Here is a 10912-nt window from a genome sequence, read left to right on the forward strand (position 1 = left end):
TGGGGAAAGTGTTTGGCTCAAGGTTTGGCAGAGGGAAGACAAATAAATACTGGATTGAAAAGGAAAAGACAAAAGATCTACTTCTCAAGTAGAAAGAGCTTGTATTTGATTTCACACATATTTAACGTGGTTATGCCCCTAGTGTACGCAGACTTCCATCTGGACCCTTGCCCCAAGCCCTGCCAATGCAAGGGTTGACCTGGGAGCAGACACCATGAGTGACGGGGTGAAGATAGGGCTGTTTTTTTGGTTTGATGCAGGTTCTTTTGGCTTTTAAGATGGGAGAACTAGCATTCTCTCCCAAAGAGTGAAGCCAGAGAGGGGAAACTGGTGTGGCGGTACAGATTGAGCGAGGACTGCAAGAGGGATGGGGCCCAGCGCACGCGTGAAGGGCCGTCCCTGGGGAGACTCGCAGGTACTCCACCCACAAGACCCACAGGGAAGGCAGCCCGAGCAGGTGCAGGGCCCAGCAGGAGGGTGGGTGGAGCACATGGATGTTCTCCCATGATTCCTTCTCTTATTTCGCTGCAAAAGGAGCACCACCACGGGCTACAAATAAAGGCCCCGGAGGTTTGAGGTGGGAGGAGAAGGTGTAAAAGAATCCTCTTATATGGAAGGGAAGCAAGGGGACCAGAGCAATGTAGCAGTGCTGCCCAACAGCACGCTGGCAGATGCACTTTCCCAAGACAGCCACCACAACACCTCCCATCCCACAGGCACTTCTAGAACCTTCCACCCTCCCACTAAGGAGTGGAGTCTAATTCCCCTCCCCTTGAACCTGGGCAGGTTGGTGACTCACTCCTCAGCAACAGAATGTAGTGGAAGCGACACTGCGACACTCCAGAAGTAACATGGGAAATGCTCCCATCTTGTAGGAGACTCCCGCTGGGGCCCTGAGCTGCCATGCTGCGAGGAAGCCCAAAGGAGCCCACGCAGAGAGATCCTGTGGAACAGCTCTGAGGTCATGGAGAGGGAGAGTCCTGCCAGTGCCCAGATGCTTCAGTTCCAGCTGCCATGTGACTCCAACTGTCTGAAACTCTGAACAACCCAGCTGAGCCCCTCCCAATCCATGAGAGATGATAAAATTATAGTTGTCTTAAGCCTTTACTTTATGACCCAGAAATAGCTCATTGGAACAAACACCAACGGCCAACTTGAGACTTATGGTCGTGAAATTAAGGTGGCACCCCCTTGGCCAGGTGACACCCATTTCTGCAGGGACAGAAGGCTGCACAGTCACCACAAGCTCCTCTTCCTGTATCGAGGGAGGAGTAGAGGATGAGGAGGAAATGTTGAGAGTACTGGGTCCTGGGTCCCAATGAGAGCTATTTCTCTTCCACTCACATGCCAAGTCCTCTCTGATTTTAGCAATACGGAACTCAGCCGCCATCCTCAGATGAATTAGGGTCGAGGGAGACAGGAGCCTTCCCAGAGAGAGGCCTGGGGACTCGGCAGGCTGGGTGCTCAACCCTTCCCACCTGCCTGAGGCCTTTGGCACCCAGCCAGTGGAGTGGGGAAAGGCTGGAGAATTGGTGAGCCTCGGTGCTCCCATCTGAAAAACCCACTTAAGACCTCTCAGTGTCTTCTGCTTCTGAGACTAAGGCTGCTACAGGGACATGTTTCCACACAAGCCCTGCCTGCACCGCCCGGGGCTCCATCCTGTAAGCCTGAGATGCAGGAGGAGGACAGGAGGCCTGGCCCTCTTTATGCTATAAGCCTTGTTCAGGATTTTTAGGTTCCAAGTAACAAGAGACCCAACTCAAGGTGACTTTAAAAACTAAAATCTGTGCTCTGTGAACTAAGTGAAAAAAGCACATGGGTATTTGAGGTTTCAAGCAAATTTGGATCTGGACTGGTCCTATAAATAAGCGGTCAGGACCTGGTTTCTCTGCCTCCATCTCTTGGCTCCATGTTCTGGCATTTGCTCTGGTCTCAGGATGGCCTCCACTCGGCTCTGGGTCTACCTTCTTCTCTTCACCTTCTTCTCTTCGCATGCAGTGGAGAGAAAGTCTACATGCTGGAGAGCTTAAGCAGAGGTCTTTGCTCTGGTTGGACAACCTGAGTCACATGTCCATCCCTGAACCAATCACAGTAGCCATACGATGAGCTATAGTAATTGCTTTGAACACATCAGGGCCCACCACGGGCTGGAAACCTCAGGGTCTGGTCGGGGGGAGGGAAGAGAATGGATGCCAAAGAGGGAACCGTAGGGTGTCTGCTACTGTAGCACACACCCAAGAACAGCAGACAAGGACCTGAGGCATGTCCCTTAGTCTGCCCCGCAGAACCTCCTGGAGACTTCGTGCTCTGTCAGAGAGGAAGTGGTTGAGCCCCGGAAGGGGGGAATCTCCCATCAGGGCTATTTCTAGTACCATCTGCCCATCTGGCCAGCCCCGAGCCCTGGGATGGGGGCAGCCACCGTTGGCCAGAACCCAGGGCGTGCCTGGGACACTTGGGCAGCTGGGGACTGAGTAAGCTGGAGAGGGCTGGGGCAGGGGAGCCATCTGACTCTTCTCTAACACCAAAAAAGGGAACAGGAAAGGTCAGCTTAGGCTCCAGGAAGGATCCAAACAAGGAGCATGACAAAAGCAGATAGCCTGGTCCATCTGGGCTTTGCTCAGCTGGATCCTTCCATACCTTGCTCACCCAAGAAGCCAGGGAGCAAGGCTTGGTGGGGTTTACCCCATTGCTCAGATGGGGAGGCCGAGGCCCCGAGACATGTAACTGACTCAAGGTCACCCAGAGGGGTGGGGACAAAGCCAGAATATGAACCTGACTCTCTCGGGCCAGCCCTCCCCTTCCAGGAGCACAGCTCAGAGGCAGGCCCATCCCACACACAGAGTAATGTGAGAGTGAGGCCACTGGTTGGGGGGACATCCCATCCCCCCATGCTCCCTACTGTCCTGCAGGCTGGGAAGGAGAGAAAGGAGGGCTGCCCAAGGATCCAACTGGCCCAAGTTCAAATCCTGCCTCTGCCACGCTTCCTGTGTGAACGTGGGCAAGTCCGTACCCTCATTTAGGAAATGAAGAAATGAACACTTCCCTTAGAGGTCATGGGGAGGATGATTGACATCACTTATGTAAAGCAGCCAGCACAGTGCAGCCCACGGCGCGTGCTATATTCCTCCCGTCACGGAAGGAGTTTGTAGGGTTTAATTACAGTATCGTAGCAGAAATGCTGTGATCTGCCGAGCCCAATGCTGCAAGATGGGGCCCAGGGAAGTCTTCCAAGTAACACTGAGAAACAGAATGGGGGTGGGACTCTGGTGAGGAATTAACCTGCGGTACAGACGCGGGGGACCTCACTTTCGGGGAGGGAGTCAGGCCCATTTCCAGCATTGTCCTCACTGCTCAGCCATAAGTCCAGACACTGCAGAATCGGCTTGCATCCTTTCCCTGGGGGCGAGGACCAGAGGCTCATTCCCCGAGCCTGGATTCACAGGGGCAAGGAGGCTGCAGACAGGGGGCCATTGTCCACCCTGGCTGGGCCCAGTCCCCCCGCTGCCAGCCCATCTGGGGCTCAGGGTCTTCGCGGCTCGGCCCGGCCATGTGTGTGTGTGTATTGGCAGCGGGGAGTTTGTCCCTCGGTCGCCACTGGAGACCCAGATTCTACCACTGGGTACTCTGTCCAGTGTCCCGACGGTGACCCTGGAGCATCTCCGACCGGCAGGCCTGGGTGGGGCCTGGGAGGACAAAGCCGCCTTTCGCTGCTGGCAGCTGGGTGGGCAGAGTGCGTCAGCTCGTCGGCCAGCCAGCAGGACTGGAAGTCAGCCTTGTGGCCGCACCCCGCCCCCAACGCTCCATCACCACGCACATCTTGTCTTTGTCGTGATGTGGTGTGACAGATGTCGCTTGTCCATTGTGCTGCTGAAGCATCCCTAGACCCCGACCCCTGCCGTCCAGCGGCACAGCCGCTGCCCTGGTCAGCTCCTCCCCGGCACCCCTGCCTCCTGGGCTCACAGTCTGTCCTGCCCGTGCAGCCAGAGGTGGTCGTGGGGGGTGGGGGGAGCTTTTACAAATGCGGTTCAACCCCATCAGTCCCTGGTGTCAAATCCGGTGACTATTTGCAAAACGTACACCTGACAAAGAATTCATTTCCCAAGTATATAAAGAACTCCTACAGATCAAGAAGGAAAAAGAGAGGCAACAAGTGAGAAAGGAGGAAGAGACTCTGAGCAGGCCTTACACCAAAGAGCTTCTGCATGTGGCCTATAAATCCACGGAAACATCATTAGTCATCAGGGGAATGCAAACTAAAACCACAATGAGGTATCACCACACACCCACCAAAGTTGCTAAAATGAAAATTATAGGAAATAGCAAGTGTGGGTAAGGACATGGAACTGGGACTCCGAGGACACGGGGGCTGTAGGGAGCATATCTGGTACAACCACTTGGGAAGACACTTTGGCATCGTCTGCCCTCTCTCCAGCACCCCCACCCCTGGGTTTATGTCCAAGACAACTGCATGCATATGCCCACCGACCGAAAGACATAGACAAGATCCTTTGTTGCAGCTTAACTCACAGCGGCCAAAGCCCAGCAATAACCCGAATATCCATCAACAGTACAATGGAGTAAGAATAGTGCTTGAGGTACAAGCACCGCAGCCACGTGGACGCATCTCACACAGTGTTGAGGGGCAGAGGCGGAACACAAAGGTGTAGCTGCTGCGTGGTTCCATTTATGTGAACTTCAGAAACAGAACTGCAAAAAAAAAAAAGAAAAAAAAAAAGAAAGAAAAGAAAAAAGAAAAGAAAGAACAGCACAAATCAGAACGGGGACTATCTTTGTGGGGAAAGGAGGCACAGTGCCTGTAGGGGGCGCCACAGGGGGCTTTCTTGGCTGCTGATAATGTCCCGTGTCTTTTTTTTTTTAATTAATTAATTTATTTATGATAGTCACACAGAGAGAGAGAGAGAGAGAGAGGCTGAGACACAGGCAGAGGGAGAAGCAGGCTCCATGCACCGGGAGCCCGACGTGGGATTCGATCCCGGGCCTCCAGGATCGCGCCCTGGGCCAAAGGCAGGCGCTAAACCGCTGCACCACCCAGGGATACCCATGTCCTGTGTCTTGACCTAGGTACTGGTTACACTGGTGTGTTTCCCTTGTGAAAATCCATCCAGCTGGACATTTAAGGATACAGGTGTTCTCTTTACATATTTTGTTCTTCAATAAAAAGATCAAAAAGAAAAAGAGAAAGAATCCTTTGCCTACATTGCCCCAAATCCTCCTGGTGGTTCCCAGCAGTTTATTGCCCAACGTCTGGACATGCCATGTAGTTCTCTCTGCCTGGAACTCCATTATCCAGTTGGCAAACACTCTGCTCTGGGGTCGCCACCTCCACCAGGAAGCCCTCCCTCCTGGCCCCAGACAGAGGCGGTTTCTCTGTCCTCAAGGAGCCACAGGCACCTTCATTTCAGCCCTTAGTCTTCTGACAGTCACGCCACAGCATTTACTGAACACTTGTTATGTGCCAGGCGCATACACTTGTGGATAAACAACATAAATAATAGGTTACAGTTAAAAAAATTAAATAATTGTAGAAATAGACGCTGACAAATTGCAGTGAATGCCCTGAAGGGAAGTCCAGGAAGTCAGTGGAGAATAGTGCCGAGGAAGGGGGGCTGGTTTACGAGGCGCTGAGCGCAGAGACCCAGAGAACACATGGGAGCCGGGCCAGGAGAGACTGCAGGGGGAATCTCCAGGCTGAGGGCACCCTGCCGACTGTGGCTGAGGGTGGGGGTCGGCATGCCTCTTCCACCCTGATTTCTCAATCCCGGGAGTATAGCACAAGGCAGGACCCCTTGAGGTATCTAGGGGGGTTTTAGGGATGAATGAGTGACTGAATGAATGTTGAGAGGCTGGAAGAGACAGACCCAGGAGATCACAGGCAGGGTGTGGGGGCCTTGAGGACACTGGTTGCCCCTTCACAAATGCCCACCTCCAGCTGGCAGAGCCAATGCAAGAAATAAAGTTTGGGGTTCCCGGAAACACAGACCCCACCAGCAGCAGCAGCAGCGAGTGAGCAGAGGCACAGGCCAACGATTCCTTCCTTTGTTTGTTCTCACACTTGGTAAACATTAATTGAGTATGAGCCGTGTGCCAGGCTCTATAGTAGGGGCTGTTCCCTTTGCCTCTTATTCATTTAACTCCCAGCAGCTATTTCAACTTCTGGGATCTCTGGGGCTTTAAGGTCTCCCTACTTCTGGATGTTTGCTCATCCTAGACCTAGTCCCCAGTCCACCGGACCAGGCAGGACTCTCCCGTGATCACCAGGGAAAATCCCAGGGAACCTTGGGTTATATTGCCTGGTTGTTGACAAGCCTAAACATGATTTAGAAGGCAGTTGTTCACCTTGCCAAAATAATGTCTGCTTTACCAGAGAATTCCCAGTGCTGTTTTAGTCTTCCCAATAGGATTTCCCAGACACTGCTATTGGGGGCATGAGCAGGTACTGTCCTTCCAGAACCAATAAGCCAGGCCTGGAGCAATTATGACAGTATATGCCCCACACCTCAGTGGTAACCCCGGAGCACGTTACACCCATCACCAGGAAGCATGCTCAAGATATTCCTGGCGGCACTGCTTGCAGCTGCTGTGAAGTACAGGCAACCAGGTGTCCCTCACTAGGGAAATTGTTAAGGAATGAGGTGGATGCACATGGAAAGTAGAGAAGTAGCCCATCTGTAAAACAACATGGGTCAAACCAAAAGACCTGGTTTTGAGTAAAAAAGGAGATTAAATAAAATGGGACATCAGACATGATGTCATTTGTGTAAACTTAAAATGGATACACATACTCCTAAAAAGCTACATGCTTGTAGACAGTTTACATTTTTTTTTATCTTTTTAACAATTTTATTTATTTATTTATTTATTTATTTATTTATTTATTTATTTATTTATGAGAGACCCAGAGAGAGAGGCAGAGACATAGGCAGAGGGAGAAGCAGGCTCCATGCAGGGAGCCTGATGTGGGCCTTGGATCCTGCGACTCCAGGATCACGCCCTGGGTTGAAGGCAGGCACTCAACCACTGAGCCACCCAGGTGTCCCTATACATTTATTTAAGGGCATATCCTGAGTATGTTAGAAGAGGAGTCTTTGGACGGAGAGGAATAGGGGCTGGGTCAGGGATGAGGGGAGATACACACACACACACACACACACACACACACACACACACACTTTATATAAAATAAGAGAGGGCCTTGCATGGACAGTGAAAGTATATGAAGAACAAAAGTGTTTTTTTTTTTTAAGAACAAAAGATTTTAATTAACTGAACAATCTCCACTTGAAATAAAAAGTAAAATTTAAATTTAAATCGTACTGTTTCTGAGAAGTAATAGATGTACTTTTTCTTATTCCTCCCACTAAGCACAACTAAAACCCTGATCATAATGTATAAAATAAGCCCAAGGAGGCTCTGAAAGAAGGGGAGAAGAAGGCAGATTAGCTAGAGATCACAGGACCCAAAGAACAACAACAGGATGAGTTTCTTGGCGGTCAGTTTTTTTTTTTTTTTTTTTTGCCTAATATCTCAGACTTGAAGCTAAAGAAGCCAGCAATCTGCAAATGCCATGGGGTTTGGATATCAACCCCGCCCCCCAAAAACAACAAAAGCCTACTCTATCTAGCCAAGGAGCCAGAAAAGAGGCAGCCAACAAGACAGAAACATTTTAGACAATAATTAGTGTACTCCAGCCAAACCCTTCAGAAAAATCTGTGGCCCCCACCATGTCAGCAAGACCACATGGGAAACCTAAACTGCCCCCTTCAGCAGTATATAAGGTGCTCCAATCTCTCTGCCAGAATGCTTTCAGGGACTTGCAACAATAGAGAGCCACACTAACTGTTGCATCAACAGAGGTCAAGTGGGGAATTTGGACTTCTAACCCTATTTGGCAGCAATGAGGCACTTCCCCAAGTCCCCACTTAAGCAGCATCCCAGGAAACTAAAGCAGAAGGCTAAATAAGATACAGAGCCTCATTGCATAATGCCCAAAATATCTAGGTCTCACTGGAAAAATCACTCACTGTGCCAAAAGCCAGGAAGATCTCAAGCAGAATGAGCAAAGATGCCCACACCAAGATAAGAGAAGTGTTACAAAACACATCTGAAATAAATGAAAACAATTAAAAGTCTCAGCCAAGAAACAAAAGATATAAACATTTAAAATATCACTTACAATTGCTTGAAAATAAAATAAAATGCTTCGGTGTAAATCTAGCAAAACATGTGCACAGGACTTGAGGGCTGAAAACTCACAGACAGCTGATGAAAAAAATAAAAAAAGACAAAGAAATGGAAAGATATACTATGTTCATGAAGACAATTCAACATAGTGAAGATGTCAATTTTCCTCAAATTGGCTTAAGAACTCAATGCAGTTCTTATAAAAACTCCAGCAAAATGTTTTGTTGATATAGAAAACATTATTCTAAAACTGATATGGAGGGAAAGTATTTTCCATTCCAGTGGAGGTTGGGGAGAAGAGAGAGGGAGAAGGGTGAAAGGGGTGGGGGCTGGGTGGAGGCTTTGTCCAGAAGAAGTGAGATTGCACTCTATCAGACAGCCAGAGGGACAGGACAGGACTGTCCACTTGGCCGCAGGTGCCCCCGGATGAGGCTGAGCCCCAACAAATCTTATAATCAATGGATAAAGTGGGGAAGATGTGGAATCGCTTCCAATACAGTGTCAGGATCTCTTCGGTCACAAGGGAGGGAGCCGCAGTGAAATGTGGAGATGTACTCCAACAGGTGTTTGTGAAAGAAAGATCAGTACAGGAGACTCTGCTCCTCAGCAACAGAGCCGTCCCTTAAGAGAAAATGTGGCCTTGCAACTGGGATGAGACCCTTCTAAGAATTCTTCAAGGAGAAACGAAAACTGTGCCACTGAAATTCCTCAGATTGTTGAAATAAGCATTGAAAAGGATCAGGAGCCATGTGTCACCCTGGGAGTAAGACTCACAAGAAGAGATCCCTACTCTCGGCAGCCTCCGTGAGGTGGAGAGAAAAAACATTCCTGTTCTACAAAGATACAGAGTTCGTTGGAAACTGATAAAAAGTTTGGTGGAACTGGAAGCAGACTCTCAAAAGAGAGCTCAAGTGCAAGCTCCATGTGCGATACGGACAGCGTGTCAGCAGAAATGTAGGAAGGTGCTCTTGGAGACAGAGTTTGCAGGATACTGTGGGCTTGTGTTTTCCCCCTGAGAATTTACAACAAGCAATCAAAACCCCTTTTTTTTCTAATAAAAGAAAAATATACATTTCAGAATTAACGCTTGACAAATGCCCATTTCCTGCTGGCTCAAATTTAGCCCTGAAATGGCATTTGATTAAACAGCAGACAGCCCCCGTGAACCCACACTCAACAGTCTTTGATACATGTGATCCATCCTCTGTGTCTAGAGATGAAAAAGATAAACTTCAAAAGAGAGAAGGTGGCTTGGTATTGAAGAAGGGATTGAGTCTCCTCCCAATGCACAAATCCATATATTTGAAGCCACTGCACAGGTTAATCCGTTATATAAACCGGGACCAAAGTTAGCTCCTGAATGAATGAAGTGAAGTGCGGACAATATGGCAATTCTGCAAACTAACTATGACTCAGAAGAGGACGCTAACACCCTGTGTCTGCAGTCACGTAGGCAGAGGAAGGTCAGGTGTCTGGAGACAGCCGTGCCCACATTAGCAGACAGGGAGCTGGGAAAGTCCATTTGCAGATGGATTATGTACACCGCCTTGTGCTGGACTTGCTTCAGATGACGGGGAAATCCCTGTTACTGGGGATCCATGGACCTTTCTGAACAGAAGCCTCCCTTGAAGGGAAACCTGAAGGCACATTCTTGCTCGGGGACTCTGCCCAAGAGGACTGCCTCTTCTGTGAATAATTGACCATGGCCCATGACCCATGCGTACTTGGCTCCTCCACTCTAACCAGACTTCGGGAACATTAGAAAGATCCCAGTTTTTTGAACGATCACTTACTTTATCATTAAAAAGACTTTTTCTGTTAGCCTGCACTATATCTGCCATGCAGTAATCTGTAGATACCCCACACATGATGAAATTGTTGGGCTCCCTTTGCCAACAATGTTACAGGAGTTTTTGAAAGAGTGTCTATCCTGTACCATCAATGTTACAGGATTTTGAAAGAGTTCCCTGGTTAGAATGAGAACCAGTCAAGGCCAAGTCAACTCTCCTGCCCCCCAAGGGCATTAACTAGATCTGCTTTTATGTGCCTCAAACAGTACATCTGTAAAGCAAGCACATGTATCAGTGTTGTGTGTGTGGTTTTTTTTTCCAGTATAATAGGTAGGCTTAGTGTTATTATCTGTCAGATGTGATCTGCTGTTACTTACTCAGATAAATGCGGTGCCTATTGAGACAGAAGACAGAGCTACAGGTGTTCAGTAAGGCTACAAAAACAGTTTGTCGATTGAGCAGTTTGGTTTTTAATGACTGTTGTAATTGAGTGAAGCAACTCTGGGCCATTTGCTATGAAGAATTCTATTTCTTTTTTTTTTTTTAAGAATTCTATTTTTTTTAAAGATTGTATTTATTTATTCATGAGAGACACACACAGAGAGAGGGAGAGATGTAGCCAGAGGGCAAAGCGGGCTCCCTGTGGGGAGCCCGATGTGGGACTCGATCCCAGGACCCCGGGATCATGACCTGAGCTGAAGGCAGTCGCTCAACCACTGAGCCCCCCAGATGCCCCAAAAGAATTCTATTTCTTACTGAATAACAAATTATTAATATGAGTCTTTCAATAGTATGACTAATATTTGAAATTATTATTTTTTTCTAAGAATTTTTCTTTTTTTTTTTCTAAGAATTTTTCTATAACTTTCCAAAAGTAGCAGTTTGTAGTTACTATAAATCAAGCATGGGAAGTCTAAAAG

The 10912-nt window shown here is 48.6% G+C and overlaps 1 pseudogene; it reads left to right on the forward strand.

The window, feature by feature from the left end:
• The first annotated feature begins 8660 nt into the window (after positions 1–8660).
• On the forward strand, positions 8661–10160 carry LOC112934033 (suppressor of cytokine signaling 5-like; annotated as a pseudogene).
• The last annotated feature ends 752 nt before the right edge of the window (positions 10161–10912 follow it).

This window comes from Vulpes vulpes, unplaced genomic scaffold (assembly GCF_048418805.1).
Source record: "Vulpes vulpes isolate BD-2025 unplaced genomic scaffold, VulVul3 u000000677, whole genome shotgun sequence".
Lineage (NCBI taxonomy): Eukaryota > Metazoa > Chordata > Mammalia > Carnivora > Canidae > Vulpes > Vulpes vulpes.